Source organism: Cygnus olor, chromosome 1 (assembly GCF_009769625.2).
Source record: "Cygnus olor isolate bCygOlo1 chromosome 1, bCygOlo1.pri.v2, whole genome shotgun sequence".
In the NCBI taxonomy this organism is placed as follows: domain Eukaryota; kingdom Metazoa; phylum Chordata; class Aves; order Anseriformes; family Anatidae; genus Cygnus; species Cygnus olor.
In genome coordinates this window covers 194966179-194990174 of record NC_049169.1, presented here as the reverse complement: position 1 = coordinate 194990174, position 23996 = coordinate 194966179, and the positions used below count along the sequence as shown (strand labels likewise).

Genomic DNA, 23996 nt, shown 5'->3' with positions numbered 1-23996 from the left:
TTCTGTATCTTTCAAATGTTAGATATCATCTAAATGTCTTTAAATGTTATCAGATTAAATATCACAGAAGCTTGGAATCACAGAATGGTTGAGGTAGGAAGGGACGTCTGGTTCCATCTGGTCCAACCCCTGCTCAAGCAGGGACAGCCAGAGCAGGCTGCCCAGGATCATGTCCAGGCAGCTTTTAAAAACCTCCAAAGAAGAGACTCCACAACCTCTCTGGGCAACCTGTACCAGGGCTCCCTCAACTTCACAGCACGAAAGTGCTGCCTGATGTTTAGACAGAACCTCCTGTGTTCCATTTTGTGCCCATTATCTCTTGTCCAGGCACTGGGCACCACTGAAAACGGCCTGGCTCCATCCTCTTTGCACCCTCCTTTCAGGTGTTTATAGACATCGATGAGATTGCCCCTGAGCCTCCCCTTCTCCAGGCAGAACGTTCCCAGCTTTCTCAGCCTCTCCTCATGGGAGAGGTGCTCCAGTCCCTTCATTGGTGGCCCTTCATTGGACTATCCAGTAACTCAAGGTCTCGCTGGTACTGGGAGACCCAGAACTGGACATAGGACAGCAGGCGTAGCCTCACCAGTGGTGAGTGGATCATTTCTCTTGACCTGCTGATGATACTTTGCCTAATGCAGCCAAGAACACTGTTTGCCTTCTTAGTGGCTAACAACTTGGTGCCCACCAGGACCCCCAGATCCTTTTCTGCAGAGCTGCCTTTCAGCTGGGAAGCCCCCAGCATGTCCTGGTGCCTGGGGTTGTTCCTCCCCAGGGGCAGGACTCTGCAATTCTTCTTGTTGGAAAAGTTTAAATAATTATTTTATTGGAGTGTTAATATGTCTGTATCACCTGAAACACATCTTTCTTGAAGAATATAAAGACCTTGAGCCTGCATAAATGATAAATATTCTTAACTTTCATGTATTCTTTGTGTATCACCTTGGCAACCAAATTACAGTTTTTGAGCAAGTATACACTTCTTTGTACTGTTATTGGACACTACCACTGACTGCTTCTTTGCTTTGGCTTTCTATACAAGTTCTTTTCTTTGGAGATTTTTTATTAATTTACTTTAGGAAGAATAACCTGACATAGACTAAAAGTTGTGCCAGTTGTGTAGAAAGCTCAGTTATTAAACTTCTTATGGGATATAGTAATCAGCCACATCATAAAAATTGCAAGAGAATTTAAAAGAAAAGACAGTGCTGGGAAAAACTCAGGTTTAGATAGGCGTCTTTTTCAAAGAACACAAGCTCAGATGGCATCCCTGAAAACATAGCTGAAATATGGGAATTCTTAGATACTTTTCTGAATATTTTTTCTTTTCCTATTTTAACATCATGTATTACTTTCTAAGTGTGTAAATTATTAAAATCATACAGATGGAATAATATTTCAACTTATGGAAATAGCTATCTTGTAAGAACTATAGTCTTGCTAAATTGGGAACAAGAAATGATTACAATACAAACAATTTGAGTAATCTGAAATTGAACATTTCTGACCCTGGTAATTAGGCACAGATCACTGAGAAAACATTCTTTTCTTTCCTCCCATGTCCATAACTATATATCTTCACATATTTCAGGAACAAAGGCTTATGAAAGAATAAATAAGGACACTGTTCTCGGAGTAAGTGCTCTGGCATCTCAGCTAGACTTTAAACTAATTTCAGTTACTACAATTTGACAACAAGGGATTTTTAAAAACATAATAAACATGAAGTTAGACTGGCTGAGGTGGGAAGACACTCCATCTCGAGATGGAGTCATCAAGATCCTAGCTCAGCTAAGGGTCAGTTACAGCAGGCTTCCCAGTCCAGTTGACCTTTGAAGATCTCCAAGGATGGAGACATCATAGCCTCTCTGGACAACGTTTCATTGTTTGACCACCCTCACCATAAAAAAAAAAAAAAAAAAAAAAAAAAAAAAAAAAAAAAAGAGTTTAGCTCTGTCTTCTTTCCTACTCCCCACCGCATCAGATATTTATAGACACTGATGCAAAACCTCTGAGCCTTCTCCTCTCCAGGCTGAACAGTCCCAGCTGTCTCAGACTCTCCTTATATGTCAGTTCCTTCATCATCTTCATGTCACTTCACTGGACTTGCTCCAGTATGTCCAAGTCTCTCTCATACTGGGCAGAACAGCACTGGGCACGGCACACCAGATGAGTCTCACCAGGGTTGAGCAGAGGAGAAGAATCACCTCTCTCGACATGCTGGCAATGCTCTGCCTGATTCAGCCCAGAAGGCTGTTGGCCTTCTTTGCAGCAAGGGCACATTGCTGGCTCATGGTCTACTTTTTGCCCACCAGAATCCAGATTTCCTTCCCTGAAAAGCTGCTTTACACCCAGTTGATACCAGCCTGTCCTGATGACGTAGGTTATTCCTCCCCAGAGGAAGCACTTAGCATTTCCCTTTGCTGAACTTCATGAGATTCCTGTTGGACCATTTTTCCAACCTGTGAAAGTCCCTCTGAATGTCAGCACATCCATCTGATTTATCAGTTACTCCTTCCAGTTCTGTATCATCAGCAAACATCTCAAGAGAGCGTTCCCCTCGTATAACCAAGTCAGTCATCTTATCATAGAAGGCTGTCATGTGACATGATTTCCCCTTCATAAATCCATGCTGACTACTGCTGATAACCTTCTTGTCCTTAATATAAACATAAATGATAATGATTTCTGGTAAGATGACTCAACAGTGGGAGACTTTTTCAAAGGGAAACTGCAGACTTGCCTCCCCTAGATATGGTTGAATATATTTTTGAATAATAGGACTAAAACAATAGTAGTAAGAACAGAAAGGCAAGGCCTGGACTACTGATGAGGCATGGCTATCGATATGTTATTAGGGTTAGAAATACTAAGGTAGTTCTTTCTAGTCAATAGAGTCAATAGCAAGGTAAGAACAACATGTAATTGAATAAAGAAACCTATTTAATTAACCTAAGCAGGATGTTTATTTTGTCAAAAAAAAAAAAAAAAAAAAAAAAAAAAAAAGAAAAGAAAAGAAAAAGAAAACCAAAATAGGTAAAAATGGAGTGAGCTGATCTGGATAGATGGAAGACAAATCTGAGCATCAAGAAGAGCACATGCCAAAAGAAATGCCATTTTCAGAAAATCATAATCAAACTGTAGAACTACACTGAACAAAATTGGTCAGAAAAATGGCATGAATACATGACAGCATAGATGGAGGTACAGAGTGAGACTCTACATTCCTTTGGCCCAGTATTTGGTCTGCGGTACTTGTCAGCAGTGCATGAGCAGAGCATGAGGCAGTAGAATAAGAAGAAAAAAAAAAAAAAAAGCTTGTCTTGATATTTAAATGTTCCTGACAATGAACTAGCAGGAACATTCTGATATGTTGTACTTAAATATGAAGTAACCTATATAATAGCCCCAAATAGATTCTGACCCATATTTTTGTCAGGCACTTTACAAGCTAAAATAAATTGTTATCATGTGCAATATTACAGGGATACCTGTTTCTTAGCTTGCTACTGGACTGGTTCGTTTCTTTAGAACTTGCCTCCTAATAGCTTCACTAGGTCTTGTATTAGTAGGGTTAGTGGTCATTCATTGGTTGCCTGTATCTTCTTTGCTCCACTCAGGATTTTGTATTTCTTATGTCGTCTCCATTTCCAAGCTCAAAATTTTAGTCTATATAATGATTCATTCCTGAAGAAGTCATTCCTGACTCTGAAACATTACTCTCTCCTTTCGGTTCCATTCTACTTCACCTTTCCTGAAGCTGAAAGGATGAAGGTTCCAATAGTTCTGAGGTTGTAGGTGTGTCATATTGTTAAGCAATGACATAAAATTTCTATTCTTAATTTTAATAACTCTTGATATCCTGTGCTTTTTAGACCATTGTTGACCTATGAAATAATGTTTTCATGGGAGTATATATATTAAAGTCTCACTCTGGGATGGCAATATTTAACTTGGCATTTGACACTGTATGTGTGAAGTTAGCACAATTTCCCTTTAAGTTTATCACTTTCCCTTCATCTGCATTGCATTTCACCTGCCATTGCATCTCATGGTTATTCAGTATTGTGACGTTTTTCCACTGTTTTTATAGTTGGGCCTCACCTTTCTTTCTCCAGTATAACCAACAAACGTTCAGTTTAAACCGTCTTCTCTACATTATTTATCAATAGATACAGGTTTCAATGCTCACTGAAAACTCTGCTGAGTCTATTTGAATCCTGGATTTTAAACCTTTTAAACCATTATATGCTATGTGAATGATGTCTTTTTTCTTCCTACAGAAAACTGACAACTTGGAGAACATTTGCTGAGAGTTGCTATTGATTACCTTCTGGAATGGACGACGTCAAATAAACCTCCTTGTCCATATGCATGCTGACTTCTCCAAAGAAGTCTAACAGAAAAGTGAGGACATACACCTTCTTACAAAACTGGAATTCCCTCTTCCTCGGGGTTCTGTATTTATTCATGTCTGCTGTTGTGGTTTAACCCAGTCGGCAGCTAAACACCACACAGCCGTTCGCTCACCCTCCCCCTTCCTTTCTGGGATGGGGGAGAGAAACGGGAAAGTGAAGCCTGAGTTGAGATAAAGACAGTTTATTAAGACAGGAAAATAACAATAATAATAATAATAATAATAATAATAATAATAATGTGTACGAAACAAGTGATGCACAATTGCAATTGCTTACCACCTGTTGACCGATGCCCTGCCTATCCCCGAGCAGCCGGCCCCCCACCCCGGCTAGCCACCCCTATATATTGTTTAGCATGACATCAGATGGTATGGAATACCTCTTTGGCCAGTTTGGGTCAGCTGTCCTGGATCTGTCCCCTCCAAGCTCCTGCTGCATCCCTAGCCTGCCTGCTGGCAGGACAGAGCGAGAAGCTGAAAAGTCCTTGGCTTGGTGTAAGCACTGCTCTGCAACAATTAAAACATCAGCACATTATCAGCACTCTTCTCATCCTAATCCAAACCATAGCACCCTACCAGCTACTAAGAGAAAATTAACTCTATCCTAACTGAAACCAGGACATCTGCTAATCCTGTTTTTTATTTGATAGTTCCCTGGGTGTTCACAGTGAAGTCTTAAACTGTGGTGGATCATCAGCCACTTTCTAGATTTATGGTATCAAAACTGCTTTAACCTAACAGTTGAACACCAGAGTTAAATAATTCAGGTATTTCATTTTAGCATTCTTCTAGATCCCTTGGACACATTACATCTAGTGATGGTCATTAGTTACTGTTTATTTTGTCTATTTTCTCTGTAAGTTCAGCCAACACTTTGATATGAAACAGTTCCTCTGACATATCTGCAGGGAATAGAAGCATTTATGAACTCCTTAGCAAGGAATAAGGACACCAGGAGAACTATATTTTTTTTCCTTTTTCAGCTTTATTTTCTTTGACGCACTGATCATCTATTAACATGAGATTGAGAGATGTATTCTTTACATCTCTCATAAATTGCTCCAAAAGCTCTTTGTTTGTTGTACAAACAACAGATCTTTTGTTATTTGCACATTTCTCTTTAGCTAGTTTTCCCTCAGCTGGACACAAACTTAAATTTTTAAAAGACGACTTCTTGCTTTTAACAGTAACTCTTACCTTAAAATTTAGCTATATGAAAAAATATCTTCCAAATTTCATAACACTTTCAGTTAGGCATCACTGATTTTTCATACTCTATTATACAACTGGCAGTATATTTTCTATTAATTTTAATAAAAATTTAGTTTGCCAGCTCATCCCTCAACTCTGAAGCATCCAAATACTGTGAAAATTAACATTATTTCTAACTAAGGATGTGAAGTTACTTGATTTTGACAAAAAGACTGCAGCATAGGTTCTCTTGGAATGAGAATATAGGCAGATATACTTCAACTTCAATAGCTAAAAATAAAAGAGAAATACTTTGCTTATTGATAATTAAAAAAAATACATTAACTCATATTTATTAAAGTCAGCTAGTCTTTTAAGCCAGAGCTATATAGCTCCACTTTACAAATTTGTTGAAAAAATAATTGCTTGGTCAGCTGGTCTGCAGACGCATATTTTACTGGTAGATGAGACAACAGGAAGGTATGAACACACATATTGCCGACTTAGACTTGGGCAAAGTACACACCATCTTTGGCTCTTCAGCTGGATGAACAGCAGAGGTAAGTTGCTCTGTGGTGTTGTAACCATCAGGAAGTTTGAATCAAAATGAATCGCGGCAAGAAGAACATATGTTGAAACCAGTTCTGTTTAAAACCTACTAATAGTAGATTAAGAGAGAATAGCAACTATTCTACCTGTGAGTAACAATAATGAGGGGAAAGTGTGGGGAAAAGACCTATTACTGTAAGACACCTATTTTGAAATAGTTTTGGGGATGAGAAGAAAAGATGAGAAAGTGTTGTTATCCAATAGAAAAATTTAGCACATGGCCCATTATAGCATATGGTATTGCTGGAAGTACACAACCAGAATAATCTGACAATACTTGTTTAGATAAATGATGCTCTAGACAAAAGAAATATTGTAGGTATGATTTATCCAGAATTTCAGATAAGTACTTGATAGACTATAAATAGGAAAAAAATATATTTAAGTTGGAAAAAAAATGAAGTTTACTATTACTTCTGAAGAAGAGACAAGACTGAGAGAAAGCAATTGAAGTTGTTACTGATGAAGTAAGTCCCCATATTCTTGGATATAATATTTAATATCTTCACCTTGTCATAAAAATCATGCCCATGAAATTTCCTGATGAGAAAGTTAGATGACATTGTTAAATGGAAAAAGGTCTGGGATATTGGATATATATATATATATATATATATATATTTTTTTTTTTTTTCAAGATTAGGGTGGTGGGATAACATGTTGCTCTAGAACATCAAAATCATCAGCAAAAGGATTAATAAACATGATTTTTACTGCCACAGAGGAACTCGGAATTTGACAACTAGGAGAGAGATCTAACTGTGTAAATCAAATCTAGCTGTGAAGGTGAGTCACCAGTCTTTATAACCACAACAGAAGAAACGCAATTCTAGGATATATCAGTCAAAGTGTTTCCTGTAGAGAAACAAAAGTACTGATAATTAAGTCATCGGGAGCTTGGTTCAGTCACATTAACTTATACAGTCACTTGCAAAACACTGGAGTACCTGAGATGTCTTCATGGTTATGACATGTTTGTTGACAGACATATCTGATAAAAGACCATGCCTGACCTAAGAATGGCAATGGGAAGGTAAACAAGGTATCTCATATTGCACTTGTCACAGATGTTTAGGCAACTAAAATGCACCCTGGGGTTTGAATCTGTGTAGGTTCATTGACTATAACAGTGAAAAAGAAGAAAATGCAGTCTGACAGAAGGATACATCCTCAACTTGATCTTCCAGAAGAAACTATTTCTTTAGACCTCCGACTTTCCAAGCAGTTCATTTAATTCCCATGCAACAAGCAGTTTTACTTTCTTCAAAATAAAAGTTTCTTCCAAACACAAAGAAAGTGTTTAATGTATCCATCCAAAATATTTTGCTGGCTGTACTTAAATGGAACGGCATTTTCTCAGGGGCTTGCTCCATCCCATTAGGAAATGGTGTCTTCTGAAGCTCATGAACGCTGCTTTAATGTTTCTTTTAATAAATGGAGATATGCCGAGACGAACTGAAATATGCTGTGTATAGTGCACTGCATAAGCTGCTTACATCTACACTAAAAGCTTTGCCCAGAGCATGGGAAAAAGAATACCAGTCTTCTAAGCTTTCCCCAGACTTAACTTTGTAAATGAAATGATGTCCACCATACGTGTCCATACTCTAACATAACAAACATAGGCCATTTTTTTGCACACCCAAAAGAAGACTGCTCTCATCAGGATATTTGTCTTTCCATTTCTCAAGTCTTCTCACTAACAAAATATGAAACTCAGTGATTTTACATTGTTATGTTTATAATATTGCTTATATCTTGGGAGGAGATGAATATTATATCTAATATTATTTATTTCTTGGAAGGAGATAAAAAAAAAAAAGAAAGAAAGAAAAGAAAATCCACAAGTCAGACAAGTTTTCACTTAGATATAAACTTTTGTCTTGCATTCAAAATCAGTGTTATTTAAATGTCTTTTAGAGGAAGTGCAGCCTGCACAGGCTTTTCTAGGCCTTTAATGAAATGTCTCCTAAGGCCAGAAACATTATTCATTGCTAGAGTACCCCATGATTGCTATACATGAGGCCAGTAATGTGGAAGGAAAAGACAGTACACACAGTTAGTGAACAGACCCTATCACATATTTGCCTGTTTGCTTTGGAACAGCTGTTATACTTCCTCCTGTTTCTCAAACTGAGTAGAGTGTCATCCTACTAAACATCTGCTGGCTGCAGCTGACCTGTGAAAATCAACATATAAGAAATTCCTCTCGATCTTTTTTTTTTTTTTTCCTTTTCTTTTTTTCCTCACTTTTGCCAGTGCAAGCCCAAATCTGCTTAGGAATTCACAAGCTCACTCCAGACTCCTGCTACTTTTGGAGAAAATGTTTCTCACCCTAAAGATCTCTTTATAGCTATGTGAATGCTGAAATTGGAAAATATAGAAAAAAGGCTGTTAATTTATAGTTTGCCATATGAACCTAATGCTCCAAACTTACTCTGAAGTCTGGTCACCAAAAATTTTACAGAGCTGCCACAGATTTCTAGAGGTTCCGCAGAAGTACTTCCAGAACTGAAGATACACAAAATAGTAAGAAAAAAGTACTACTACTCTTCCCATGAAGTTCACAGATCTTTATGATGCATTGTGTCAAGCCCGAATCATTCACCTTATGCTAAAGCTAGTTCCAGTGGAGCTGCAGCAGGGTTTCCAGCCTGCTGCACTCATCAGAAACAAGCAGTCTTGATTAACTACAGGTTTGGCTTTTTGTAGGGTAAACAGTGCCTAGATAGGTGAGCTTCAGGCTTTAATCTTGGCAGCTCATTTTCTGAAGATGGAATGGAGGGATGTGACCCAGAACCTCTTCTGGGAATCAGAGAGAGAGTATATGGACACTTGCTTGCTCTGCATGTATATCAAAAGCCTATCAACTGTTTCCTTAACATTTTCCTCTGATGCCAAAAAAAGTACTTTTCATGCTGCAGCATCCACTGTGATGCTGAATTTATATGGTGCTGTGTTCCATGTTATAAGCATGGTTGTAAAGAGCTACCTCATCGAAAGGATAAAGTCTGCTTGTGAAATTCTGTGGAAGGGGTGTGTTTTTGCAGAGAAAGTGGTGCTGGGCAGGCACCCTCTTCTTGGAAAGAGCAGAAATTACCTGTGGAAAATGAGAAAAGCAGAAAAGAACATTTAAGTGTTGCACGTGGGCTGAAAGTGTGTGTTTCTCCAGGCTGATCAGAGGCTTTGTTTTGGGAAAACTGCTTGAGATGCATGCTCTTCCGTTAGAGAGAACACCCCTGTGTACATGCGCATGCCTTGTCTAGCCAATACATCCCAGCTGTAGGGTAGCTGCACGTCCTGCTGTCTTGTTTAAACTTTTAAAATAAAATCCAGTTGAGTGTTTCACAGTGGCTCTTGTTGCCCTTGCAGGCTAGGACACAAGACCAACCTTGCTTGCTTGATCTCTCCTGCTGAAGGCACAAGGGTGCTGATCAGACACTCTGACTGCTGTTTCTGGCTTTGCCAAAGTCTTTTTAAACAAAATTTTCCCCCTTTTAGCACTTCAGTCTCCTTCCTCTTACTCATTTCAATGCTTCTGTGTTACTTAGAGGTCGAGGAATATCTAACGACTCCCACCAGAGGACCTTACTCTCAGCTGAAGCTCCTAACCCACCCACCCCCCCCGGTGAATCAAGCATATGATTTATAAAAGGGTGTACTGCAGGGCACAGAGATAAGACACCAGTAATCCAACTGGGAATGCAGGTAGGGAACACTAGACGTGCACTCATGTTGTACTCTACAATACACAGTGCATGTGTGTGTGTAAAGGAAATGTTTAATTCTAACTCCATTTCATGTTTCTTCTCCCTCTTGAGGAATGCTGATGTCCTATCTTTATTCCTCACTTGTTATTTGTAAGGAGTTATCAAGTTTAAGTGCTGTCTTTTTTATAAGAAGAGAGTGCTGGAGCCTGTAGATTAAACATATCCCTTGCTTTTCCCTGTTCAGGCACAAATTTCCAGACTCAGGGTCTGGATGTAATTTCTATTCCCCCCACACATATGCGTGTTGCAGAATTTTACCAAATGTGCAGTAAAAACTTTTGCAAGGTATGAACAGTCACGATGGGTACTTCAGTTTTGACTGCTTTAGACTTTTGAGTTGGTCTGGTTTGTTTTCGTTGGTGGTGTTTTCTTTTGTTAACAAGAGATTCTAACCCTTGGAGACCTGGAGAAAAATGGATTGAGGCGGGATTGCATGGGGCAGCCTTTCTCTCTGGCAAGCCAAACGGCCTGGGGGAGCCAGCCCTATAAAAGGGGGCCCTCAGCCCCCCCAGCCCTCCTCCTTCCTCCACGTGAGGGCATCTTCCAGGCCTCTCCCAACACAGCCGCCTTTGGCCTCGCACGGGCCACTCCATCACAGAGCCTTGCTGAGGTCACAGTGGCCACCACTGCCCCACCTTTGCCCCGGGCCCTATAAAACAGGCCCCCCTGCCACTGGCACACCACTTGCTCAGCTACTCCGTCCTCTGAGAGCCAGCGTAAGCGGCAGGAAGAAGGCTAGAGAAGGAGCAAGGCGAGCGGCAGCCCTCCTCGGTGTGAGGACAGCGAAGCGGTCTGAGGAAGCACTGAGAAGGATGGCAGCTAATGAGAGGAAGATGTGTCATGGGCAGAGGGAAAACACCTCTGGCACAAAAGACATCAGTGCCCGAGGGACCGCTGGTGCCCAGCCCATAGACACATATCAGCGTTATCATTGGTACCGCAGCAACGCGTGGAACAGGCCAGCCCCTCAGACATACAGCAGCAGGGGGCCTGGGCCTAACCAGTAGCGCAGCGGTGGTGTGGAGCAAAGGCGGGAGCGTGAGGCAGAGAGACGTGGGGAGCAGAGGCATGCCTGTTGGCCAGAATACAACATGGGACCCAGCCGTGGCCGTAAAAAAGACGGCAGCTTCAAATCCATGCATGAAAATCAAGCGGAGAGTGGCATGGGACCAAGCCATGGAACTGGGCGACCCCCTGGTTCGGCACCCTGGCCTGAAAATACTCCTGATGGAAGGCATCCTGTGTGGGCAGTCCTGGGCAAGGACCTGGCTTGTCCTCCTGCCTAACACCGTGGAGCCCATGGAGGTGGGTCCACAAGAAGAGGCAGAGGAACCCGTGGAAGTGGATCCACCTCAGCCACATCAGACCTGGGACTACCCCGGAAGTTTTTTGCTCTGTGCCATCAGAGAACACCAACAGCTTCGCAGCAGGGCCCGGCAAGCTCCCTACTCATCGTCGCTCAGGCTCCATCCCAAGCATTAGCTTGGAGCCACCAAACACCCGGCAATAAAGAACTCTTGACGATTCTCAGGTGTTGTGCGAGTGCTTCTTTCCCATACCCCAGCCCTTGTGCGAGAGGTGGCAGCCCTTCTGCACAGAGCCTCAAGGAAGAGCACAAGAGAGGACCCAGCTCCCTTCGGGCTGCTACGCTGGGGTGACAGGAGGAGTCCCTGAGGACCACCATGCACCTTTAGCATTTAAAATAGACTGAGGAGTGAAAATAGTAGTGTGTAAGCAATTATAGGTGACTAATTTCTTTTATTAGGAGTGAGTTTCTATAGCTGAGTAATTGGTCACGACAGACATGGAGAAGGCTGAGGTACTCAGCAACTTCTTTGCCTCCGTCTGCACTGGTAGATGAGCTTCCCAAGTCTTTCATTTCCCTGAACCCGTAGGTGGAGGCTGGGGGATCAAAGTCCCACCCACTGTAAGTGAAGAGTAGGTTCGACATCACCCGATGAATCTAAACAGGTACAAGTCTATGGGTCCTGATGACATGCATCCCAGGGTCCTGAGGGAACTGGCTGATGGAGTTGCTAAGCCATCATAGCTGAAAAGTCCTGGCATTCAGGCGATGTCACTGGTGAGTGGAAAAATTGAAACGTCATCCCCCTACCCTTCAACAATTAAAAAAAAGAATTGAACAAAGAGAACTACTCTTCAACAATTAAAAAATTAGGAGATATTTCTTCTCAGAAAGAGCAGTCAGGCATTGGGACGGGTTGCCCAGGGAGGTGGTGGAGTCACCGTCCCTGGGGGTGTTCAAGGAAAGGTTGGACCTGGTGCGTAGGGACACGGTTTAGTGGGTGACATTGGTGGTAGGGGGGTGGTTGGAATAGATGATCTTGAAGGTCTTTTCCAACCTTATTTTTTCTATGATTCTATGACCTTTTGGAAAGTCAAATGCAAATAAGACAGGGCCAAGCAATTTTCACAGGAAGGCTCTCCGTCTTTCTGTCTTCTCAAAGAAAATACTAAGTATCAAATTAGGTACTTACATTTATTCTGAACACAGTATTTGCTCTAGAAAGCAAATCCTGTTTGAGAGATGGTACATCTTCTTGGGAAACAATATCTCTGGGACTGAAAATATGGCCAGATAATACTGGTGGGTGTGGGTGCAGGGAGGACAGACTGGGCATTGGTTTCTGTTTTCACATACCCAGGAACAGGCTTGAGACCATGTGTTACACAGTGTGTTACAGCTGCAAAATGCTGCACTGCCAAGTTTCACAGCATCCATATACAGCTCTTTACTGATCACCATCCTTTACATAGACAAGTCAGCAGCTCTGTGATCTTCACGGCCTCAGTGAGTCAGATTTAGAGGCTTACTCCTGAACACCTTATTAACCACAAAACCACCCCTCCTTTGCAACAGCAATGTCCCAGGCAGTGCAACAGGCTAGCTTGTACCACAGCTCTGGCATCACTACGTGTTGTTTTTGGAGAAACCTGCTGATTTTTAACTATGTTTCTTCCCTCCTCTTTTGCTTTTCCAGCTGACTTTGGCTTCTGTGTCCAGATCACTCCCGAGCAGAGCAAGCGCAGCACCATGGTGGGGACCCCGTACTGGATGGCGCCTGAAATGGTGACACGGAAAGCCTACAGGCCCAAAGTGGATATCTGGTTGCTGAGGATAATGGCCATTGAGATGATTGAAGGAGAACCCCCCTACCTCAACGAGAAAACCCCCTGAGGAAAGTTGAAGGACCCCTTTGATGACATCTGCACCTACTTCAGCTGATGTTGCTTGCAGATTTATCCGCTTTAAAAAAAAAAAAAAAAAGAATAATAATAATAATAATAATAATAATAATAATAAATAAAAAAGAACAAATCCTCCCAAAAACACTACACTGACAGGCAAGGGGGGGTGGGGGGAGGAGGGAAAATGGGAGAGAAAGGGTTTCCCTGGTATGAAAAGTGCTCCCCTGTGCTGTTGTTTGTCTGTGGAATTCTAGAAGTAATTGTATTTCAATTGGACATAATCTTATTGGACCAGGGAAAAGAAAATACAACAAATTAAATAAATAAAAACAAACTGCTTTCTAATTACCTTCTCACAATGTCAATAAGGAATTCACAGTTAGATTAGGGTGTTTAAGGCAATTACATTAAAGACTTCCCTATTCAGAAAAGGATCCAGCTGGCAGTTGAAAAACACTATTATCTTTACAGTGCAAAACTGTGATATGCTCCTGACTTTTTTTTTTTTGGTTGTAAGTGGAAGGGAGAAAGGAAAGGGGTGTGGAGGTATAGATCCTACACCAGTATTGCCTGCTGCAGTGCTACCCAGGCCAGGTGGCAGAAAAGTAACCACATGAATGCAGAACCTACATTTTCCACATCACCAGTCATTATTAGAGTTGTACCTAGTCTGTGTCCTGACAAATATATAAAGAGAGAGAGAGAAAATAATATATACATATATTTTATATGTATATATGTCATATATATATATAGTGTGTGTATATATATAAGGAGGATATAAAATGCAAGTAATGTTTTCAGTCATTTTTCCGTCTATATCTGCAGCTTAGACTCAACGTAATGGAGGAAGAATATTACTGGTAAATATCAGTCTAAGATACTTAGAACTGGCTAAAACAGTCTCAGAGGAAGTAGCTGTTCTATTTGAGAAGTTGTGGAGGATAATCAGGGAGGATAAGAAAGAGGGTAAACACAATGTTTGTCCTTACAAAGGAAGATTTGAGGGCTCCAGTTTTTCAGAATTCCTCATTTGTCATTTAGGGGAATACTGTCAAGTGCTTGAAAATTCTGACCTCAGTTTCAAGCAGGAATCATCTTCTAGTGACAATTTTTCTTTGATTTATTGTACAGTGAGAACAATATGGAAGAAATCATTCTCATGTGTAGAGACACAGGAGACCTTATTTTCATTCCTGTTTATGTCAGCATCTCCTTCTATCAATACTAGCAAGTTCTAATCCCCCTAGGCTTCTGGTCATATCTTTTACAGGGAATGTGAATTCTTCCCTTTCTGAAAGTGGAGACCAGAATAACTCAAGAGCACAGTAACAGGTAAATAAAGAAACTCAGAAGAAAATGTGTATTCTAACAATCACTGAAGTGCACAGAATTTTGGTACCAGACTGAAATTCACCTGGACCCTCCACTACTACCTACATAAAATAAGAAGGAATCTCAGTGCAGGTCCCAAGAACAGCCTAGATGTGCCACATAGTTCACCTCTTATAATCAATTATCATAAGTAGAGGTGAACTAAATGGAATAATTGCACAGCAGGCAATTAGTCACATACTAATTCATTAACTGTAAAATGCTAGAAGAGTTTTCTACTGCCGTAACACCAAGCTGCTGTGTTCTTGGGGCAAAACTAGCCAGAGTGAAAAATACAGGCAGACTCCTTATGTACCGTGTTCTTCTGACAAATAAAATAAGCCTTCAAACTGCCAGACCAAGAACATACAGTCATTCACATGAATCATAGCAAGTCTACATCAAAAGAGAAATTAAAAATTGTTGGTAGCATTTAAATCTGTCTGCTTCCATTTTGCTGTCCTCTGCAGTAGTTAGATTGAAAGGTGAGCTCTGGCATCACTGCCAGAACACACTGGCTATTACTCATGCTAGGCAGATGGCAAGTGCTACCTTAAACATACTGAAAAATTAGTAGGAAATACATAGAAGTTTAAAATGTCTCCCCTATGATCCAAGTAATTTGAAATACAATAATGGACTGGAAAGGCTGAATGTGCAGCTGGGCTCACTCTCTGGGCCAGATCCTGTTGGCAGAGGTTTGACTGGCATTTTGAGAGCAGAAAAAAATACACGTTTAAGATCTGAACTGCAGTTGTCTTACAGAGCTGAGAGCCCCCCCCCCCCAAAAAAAAAAAAAAAAAAAGACATTGTGAAAGTCGTTCTCCCTCCATTAAACCACTTGAATTAAATTTGTCCACAAGTGAACTCTGGTTAAGCTTCATCTCTGGGAATGAAAACACATACAATTTGCTTAGTTGCTAACTCATGTCACTGCAGCCTGATTTTAAATGAAAAGAATCTTTTTTGAACCAACACAGGCAAGAACGTGTAGAGGCCCAGGCAGCTCACTGGAAATACTTCTAATATTTTATACTGTGGATTCAAGCTCCATGAGCTTCTCTTGCTCTGTTCCCATTGCCTTGTTTCCTGTATTTCCATATTTATGATTGAGATGTACGCGTGTCTTCAGGCATTTTGGGGAATGAAGACAGTAATTTCTTGTTTGTTTTTTGTTTGGTTGGTTGCTTGGCTTGATTTTTTTCCAGACTACTTTTATCACAATAGTTCCAAAATTCTTATGGTAAAACAGAATGGCTAGTGATTTATAAATTATAACTAACATTGGATCTGTAGTCTGACAAGCCAATATCGGCTCTTTATTAAAAGGAGTTAGTTTACTTAAGAACAAATATCATTTCTTCACTGTGCAAAATTCTTTATGTATGTAATTTGTAACACCTGGATTTTTAATTGAAATAAACTGCAGGAATGTTATATGAGCAATGCAAATCCCTTTCACCACACATGAAATGATTTTTAACACCTTAAGCTCTGCTTGCCCCATTACTGAATCAGCCTGACAAATCTGGACTCATGAGGAGAGCAGCATTTAGGGCACTGCTGTGATTTCAGCAAGAGTACATTCACAGCGCAGAACTCCTCCAGCTGGTGTTAACAGGACTTTGTAGGATGTGCAGCAGCGCCAGCCCGGTCCCTCTGATGAGGTGGATCTAGCCCTGGTGCAGCTGAAGGACACGATTCTTCCCTCCATGCAGCCAATGTGCTGTGCCAGGCAGCCAGGGGGCCCTGGGGGCAAATCCCACGTAATATTTTTATTTACAATGTTACAGAAAAATAATAAAAGTCTCTGTCCTATTGAATTTAAGCAGAATACTGGCATTGACTGATATACAGGGATAAAATATTTTATCATGTAGTCCTAAGTGTCTGAGGTTTTTCAGGTGTCTGTGAGTTAGCTGGGGAAATCAAAACCCATGTTTTATCCAAAGGTCTTTCCACCCTACCATTACCAGATGCTGGAGGCAGAATTCAATTTGCTAAACATAGGAATGTAGTGCCATCTGAGGTTCTTTAGCAATAACAAAAAAACCTCCACAAAGGGCTGACAGATATGACACAGAACCCTCCAGAAGTCCATACCTTGCCCTTACAGCTGCTGGACGCCAGGCAAAATAAAACATTGCACCTACAATAGCATTAAACATTTATGATTAGGCAAACATATCCTCCCTAGTGTATATCTACTTTAGGTATTGGAGACGTTTACATGGGGTCTGCAGCTTTGAAACATGGCCCCTAAGAAATCCATGTCTCACCAGGGAGGGAAGGGTATTAGATGCATATTTGTGAGTTGCCAAATTAAACTCAAAATCTCTGCTGTCTCTAATAGGAGCTTAGACAATTTCTGTTGAAGCAAACATTTACAGATTTTGTAATTGAGGTATTTTAATTATACACAATGGCTTGTATTGCTCTAGGACAATGGAAGCATTCCTGGAGGTCTTACCTTGGGTAATTGAGCTTTTCAACCATACTTTATACAGGTTCATGTTCTGTCTACTGAAGTGTCCTCAGTATCTCCCTCAGTCACTATAATGACTTGGAAGTGGCAGCACTGTAGATAAAGCTAAACATACCTTTTATCTAACCTACCCTTTTTTATCTAGCCTACCCTTTTTCCTTGCACTGTTACGGAAAGGACTTTTTCCCAGCTGGTATTTACCTGTATAATCACATCCTCTATTATAAAAGCAACACTGTGCACCCTGGCTTTTAACTGTTTATCTTCTTTGTAGTGCTAATATCACTGTTTCTGGGACAACTTTTGCCTGATCACCTTTCTTTATCCAACTCAAAATCCACAAATGTTGCGTTTGCTTTCAGGCTGCTAGTTCGTCTTCTGTTGCAGTATAACCTTTTGCCTCTAGGCCTAATTCATTTGAATGAAGGGCACTGCCTCAATCCCCCGGTCCATGCTGTGCACACTGCTGTCATTTGCAAAGTCCAGCCAAATAATATAATCCATTGCTGATATTACCTTCTCACCTTTCCAATCTCTCCTCTCTATCCCAAAAATGCTAAACTAATCCTGGAGCTACACATGGCAAATACATGCTGGCTCTGAGCTCTTTTTTTTTTTTTTTTTTTTTTACCTTGGGTCATTTTTCTTCTATTTTGTGTTGTCTGACAGACCTACATTGTCAGAGCCCTGTCCATCAGCTTCAGTCTGAAGGGAGATGGGGAGAGCTGTCAATTTACTTGGCAACTTCTAATGACTTCTGAAGGGTTAATTCTCTTTTCTTCCTGTGAGTCTGCACATCTGCCTCTCCTATTGCCATCTAGAATAAATTTAATTTTTTAACCACAACAGTGCCCTGGTGACTGAGAGCTGTTAAAAATAATAATTAAAAAAATCCATCACCAGAAGCATAGCTGCCCTCAGATTTCTTGCTTTCACGCTAAAACCCACTACTTCCAGATTCAGAGTGACGTGTCAGTAAATCTTCTCTTCATTTCAAGAATGTCAAAGCCAGCAGAGCTTTTACCCTCAACAGTCTTTCTCTCAGGGTGTTATTTTCATCACCATAAAACTGACTCCCTATTATTTCTTTTTGAGCAATTTTAAAAAGACATTTCACTGAAGAAGAATGACTCATTTCCACCTAAAATAATTTATCCTGAACATATATCAGGGTATTATATTGAAAAAAAAATCATGCTGTTGATTCCACAAAGTGCAGACAGAATTGCTTAAAAGCTTTACTGTGGCAGGGTTGCACACCCTGTGAAGTAACACACAGGTATCATGATGTTTACACTTCTTTAGAGTTATGAGTTGAACTTCACCTACCAGTGATCATGTCTCATTTAATAGCACAGTTAACATTCCAACCATTTAACTAAGGTGTTCTGATTAGCCTCCATAAAGGTCTTTCCTTCTCTCCCATGACTATACATCAAATTAGACTCCCGATTTTGATCCTTTATGAGGATATATTGATGACTTTTCATTCCCTTGCATCCCTCATTTAGTATGCAAGTCCTGGTCCTCAAAGAACTCTGTTTGCAAAAAACATCTCTGTCACAGAATCACAGAATGACTGAGGTTGGCAGGGACTTCTGGAGATCATCTAGTCCAACCCCTCTGCCAAGCAGGATCACCTAAAGCACATTGCGCATGATGGCATCCAGGCGGGTTTTGAATATCTCCAGAGAAGGAGATTCCACAACCTCTCTGGGCAACCCATTCCAGTGCTCTATCATCCCCACAGTAAAGAAATGCCTCCTCATATTCAGCCAGAACCTCCTGTGCTTCAGTTTGTGCCCCTTGCCTCTCATCCTGTTGCTGGGCACAACTGAAGAGACCATCTCCATCCTCTCGACACCCTCCCCTCAGATATTTATATACATTGATGAGGTCTCCCCTCAGTCTTCTCTTTTCCAGGCTAAACAGGTCCAGTTCTTTCAGCCTGTCCTCTGTGTTGAGGCATCATGTTGCCAGTTTGTACAGTGAGTACAGGAGGCAATAATTTGACACACACAGTGAAGTCCCATTAAAATCTTCCTCGTATTTATTCCATGATACAGGGACAGAGATTCAAAATCACATTTTAAACACCTTTGGATATTTTATTCACTCTAGGGCAGGTGATGCAGAGAGCAATTTGTCATCAGCAGTATCAGTTCCTTTCCTTCTTCCTCTGCTGTTTACAGAACATTTGACATTTTTGTAGAATTTAATACAAAATGAACCAGAAACAAACAAAAACAAACAAACAACAACAACAACCAAAAACTGGAAAAAAGTGAACGTTTTGAAGATAACATTACAGGTCCCAGTGGCATCCACTGCTCTAGATAGACATGAACATGAGTCCATGTAACACTTCACTGAATCCATCAGGCCTTATGGGTCAGTAGTTAAGCACCTCCTTACTTCAGACAGTGGTTTCAGTTCAGTTTACTGGACTTTTTCTGGTTCAGGTAGGTCCACAATAGCAAGTTATGTGAGGAGTAAAAACTAAGACAAACACTTTGAGAAATAATGTCATCTTTTTTCTCTGTCTGACATTAAGAATTTATATTTCATTTACTTTAATTACAGTCCCTCATGCTTCCTTTTCTGTTGAACATATCCTATTTCCTAACAAGATTTGTGGATTTTGACTAGTTTCTGGTTGTCTGTTTTTTTAACCGTCATGAGTCTTCTGAAATTAACAGCTTGCTCAAAACTAACAGTTTTAGTAGCATGTAAATTATGAGCCATAGTGCCTGTATGAAGCAGTCCAACCTTTCTCCAAATACAACATAAATCACCAGCCTTCTGACATTGTGTAAACATTTCAGTGCACAGCATTAAAATGAAGACTCTCCTGTGCTATTAAAACAATACAGGCATTTGCATATTTGAGTATCCCTTGCATAGTTGGAATTTGGCGGGAAAAAAAAAAATCACAATAAAATAATATATAAAAGTCTTCTGTTGAAAACATGACGGGACAACCATCTCTGGCTCTTCTACCACTGGCAACTCTTGGAAGGATGATGGTCCTCCAGGCTTCCAGACAGATCCAAGATATTTGCGTCCTTCAATTTTCACCTTCATAAAGTGCAGCAATTCCCTTATAAGCTCCTCATAACATGGTTTACCTTTATTTTCTAACAGTTCATAGTTTCTTGTTTGCTTCTGGAGGTAAACTGCGTAGAACAAGAAGCTTTCCCAATTAATTTGGTATTCACAGAATGCTGTACAGCAGCAAGGCTCGAAGAAGACCTCCTGAATCACTGCATTTAGGCTATTGAATGCACCACGTAAAATAGTTCCTTTCATAAATTTATTATTGAATATCACCTAAAGGAGGTTCATTATTTTATTTCTCTCCTCACTGCTCTGACTGTTACAGAACTTCTCTGGGGTTATGTTCAGGAAAAGTCTTTGGATTTTTAGCCAAAGTTCAGTTGTTAATAGCTTATTCTTACCTGGTTTTATACATCTGTACACTTTACTCTCACTTTGTAGCATGTCCCTTGGAGGTATTTACAAAAAGTCATAAAGTACTCATTTTTCTGGAGGTTATAGACAGATGGAGCTTGAATATTTACTGTGTAAGAAGCCACATTTCCTGTAATGTACTCACATAATTCACGGACAAACATGAAATGCAGTTTGCTACTGATTTTCAAAAATGACTGACAGTCTTGGAAACTGTATGAAAAAAATATATTTTTGAGCATCAAATGCTTGTTTTTTGATGACTTTTTCTCTTGGGTGCTTTCTCTTGGTCTAGAAATATCCTCTGCTCCACTCCTAAAGACATTGGCCAATATGGCTATTTTAGGACTTTCTAAAATACTCAAACCAACAGTTGAACATGTCTGAAGAAAAGAAAACACATCCTTAAGGGAAGCCTTTATGGAAGGTCTGTGTAATTGTATCTGTTTTTCAGTACAGGCGTCTGCTGGCTGACATTTGTTTGGGGTTGTTGGTAGACCTGTTTACCACCTACCTCATCATAGGGAGAAAATTTATGAGAGGGAAATTGTAGCAGACCAGGAAATCCATCAACCCAGTTCCCCTAGGATCCATATATAGAGAAACCTGATGGCTGGGACATAAAGCAGTGTCAGGACCCTACATCTCCCTCCCCAGCGATACCAGATGACAGGGAAGCCCTCATGAAGAGATGGCATCTGTTGCTATCTGATAGATAAAAGGGAAGAGAAATGGAAGACATTGATGGAGAGGTCTAAAGCCCATGAATATTGCACTTGCTGTGCTTGTTATGAAGGCAACCCAGATGGACCGCAGAGCAACCCCAGGCACAGCAGTGCACGAGCCCAGGGTAGCACTCCCCAGCTGGGCATTGCAATAGGGCAGCCACATCAGGCAACAGCATCTGAACCCAACAGTTACTGTAAGGCAAAGCAAGCAGACCGTCCAGAGGAGAAGTGGAAGAAGTAATCTGAAGGCCTTGTGCTGGAGAACTGTGCTTTGGTTGTGGTGATAAGGAGACAACATGTTAGCAGTGTGTGGATGGCTAGGAGAGCAAGGAGGGAGGCATGCAGAGCAGGAGAGCAACCAGCAAGAGCCAGCAACACAAGTTACACTACAAGATCAGCTATGAGATCAGAGTTACTTTATTTGTTCACCACTTCAGACTTCTCCTTTCACTTTAATCAAAATATTTGTTAAGACATTTTTTAGGACATGTAAGCAAGGAAAACTGGCTCATTCGGTATCAAAACATTAAATTTTCCTTTTTACCCTTTTGCTGGGAGGCATGTTACCAGTGACCCCTTTAAATCTAAACCTGTCCTATTTTTCTTCCAGTAACGTGCTGACAGAAAGGCTGTGCACAGTATAATGAACTGTGGCTTTCATGATTAAACACATTCATCTTCAAACTTACTCTTCAAGACAGCTTGAATAACAGTCCTCCCTGGAAACTCTGTAGCTTCAAACATCCCTGCTTGTTCAGTTAGCACTGTTTTTTTTCATTAAAAGCACTACTGTGTTAACACAACAGGCTTTTCTATAATTTTATTGCAAACCATCTCAAAAAACAGTCTAGAAAAAAGATTAAGGGCACTAATAAGGCTTTAGGAATATTACCACCCTTCATACCAACATCCAGCAAGGATGCCTGCATATTGTCCAAAACAAGATTTACTTTCTTAAAGCTAAAAGTCTTTGAAGTACCCCTTCAAGAAGTGTGGAACCATCACAACAATGCTGGAAATATTAGTCACTGCAATTATAGTTCCTTTCATATGCAGAGATGTCAAGTAGGAGCTGATTTGTCCTACTTACTGCAGCAGTGAGTGATTAATTCTCACCCAATTACTTTTTGCAACATATTTTGGGGGGCTTCTGAAAATCAGAAGAAAAAAAATAAAAAAATAAATTAAAAAAAAAAAAAAACGATACCAGGATCAACATTCTAATTTTCCAGCTATCACTTTTACTAGACACACAAGAAAGATGTATTTTCATTCCTCTCTTATAGCTTACAGAAGCCTTTTAACACCAGCCCCCTCATACTTTTTTGGTTTATCCCCCTCCTCTGGTTACTCCATTTCATTCTTGCTTCAGTGTTGTCTATGAGCATTATCTGATCTGAAGTTGGCTTGGAAAACAGCCTCCCAGTCCTGAACAGCTTGCACCTGGTTATTCTCTAATTTTTTAGCCACTTCAGTAGTAATTCAGTAGTAAGTCTGCTGCCTCCCTGGGGCCAGGGTCAGGGATGTTGCCAGAAAGCTTCCCAACCTGGTTCGCCCCTCTGACTACTACCCTCTTTTGATAGTCCAGGCTGGCAGTGATGATATTGAAGAGAGAAGCCTGAAGGCTATCAAACGGGACTTTAGGGGAGTGGGACGGTTAGTGGATGGAGTGGGAGTACAGGTGGTGTTTTCGTCTATTCCTGCAGTGACAGGGAGGGGTACCGAGAGGACACGGAAAGCCCACCTGATTAACACGTGGCTCAGAGGCTGGTGCCAACACAGAAATTTTGGGTTTTTTGACCTTGGGGCGCTTTACTCGACACCCGGCCTGGTGACTGCAGACGGGTCCCTGTCTCTAAGGGGAAAACGGATCCTGGCCCAGGAGCTGGCAGGGCTCGTTGAGAGGGCTTTAAACTAGGAAAGAAGGGGGATGGGGCTGAAATTAGGCTTGTTGGAGCTGTACCAGGGGGAACAATGGCAAAGCCGGGGGAGAAGGCAATGGCCCAACTGAAGTGCATCTACACTAATGCACGCAGCATGGGTAACAAACAAGAGGAGCTGGAAGCCATCGTGCAGCGGAAAGGCTATGACTTGGTTGCCATCACGGAAATGTGGTGGGACCACTCTCATGACTGGAGTGCTCCAATGTCTGGCTATAGGCTCTTCAGAAGGGACAGGCAGCACAGAAGGGGTGGTGGTGTGGCTCTCTATATTAGAGTGTTTAGATGTTGAGGAACTTGAGGCTGGGAATGATAAGGTTGGGTCCCTATGGGTTAGGATCAGAGGGAAGGCCAACAAGGCAAGCATCCTGGTGGGGGTCTGTTATAGACCACCGAACCAGGATGAGGAGACAGATGAGGAGTTCTACAGGCAGCTGGCAGAAGTTGCAAAATCTTCAGCGCTTGTTCTCGTGGGGGACTTCAACTTCCCAGACATATCCTGGAAGCACAACACAGCCCAGAGAAAGCAGTCTAGGAGGTTTCTGGAGAGTGTGGGAGATAGCTTCATGACGCAGCTGGTTAGTGAGCCTACCAGGGGAGGTGCCCCGCTAGACCTTCTGTTCACAAACAGTGACAGACTGGTGGGAGATGTGGTGTTCGAGAGCTGTCTTGGGCAGAGTGACCACGAAATTGTTCAGTTCTCTATTCTTGGCGAAGTCAGGAAGGGGACCAGTAAAACCGCTGTCTTGGACTTCTGGAGGGCTGACTTTGAGCTGTTCAGGACACTGGTTGGCAGAGTCCCTT

The 23996-nt window shown here is 41.2% G+C and overlaps 1 long non-coding RNA gene across 1 annotated transcript; it reads right to left on the bottom strand.

The window, feature by feature from the left end:
* Positions 1–237: 237 nt before the first annotated feature.
* Positions 238–13155, bottom strand: LOC121063597. The gene is made up of 3 exons (XR_005816082.1): positions 12643–13155; positions 9655–9657; positions 238–248 (listed from the first exon to the last, which is right to left on the bottom strand). It is a non-coding gene; the product is annotated as an uncharacterized LOC121063597 (long non-coding RNA).
* Between the last annotated feature and the right edge of the window lie 10841 nt (positions 13156–23996).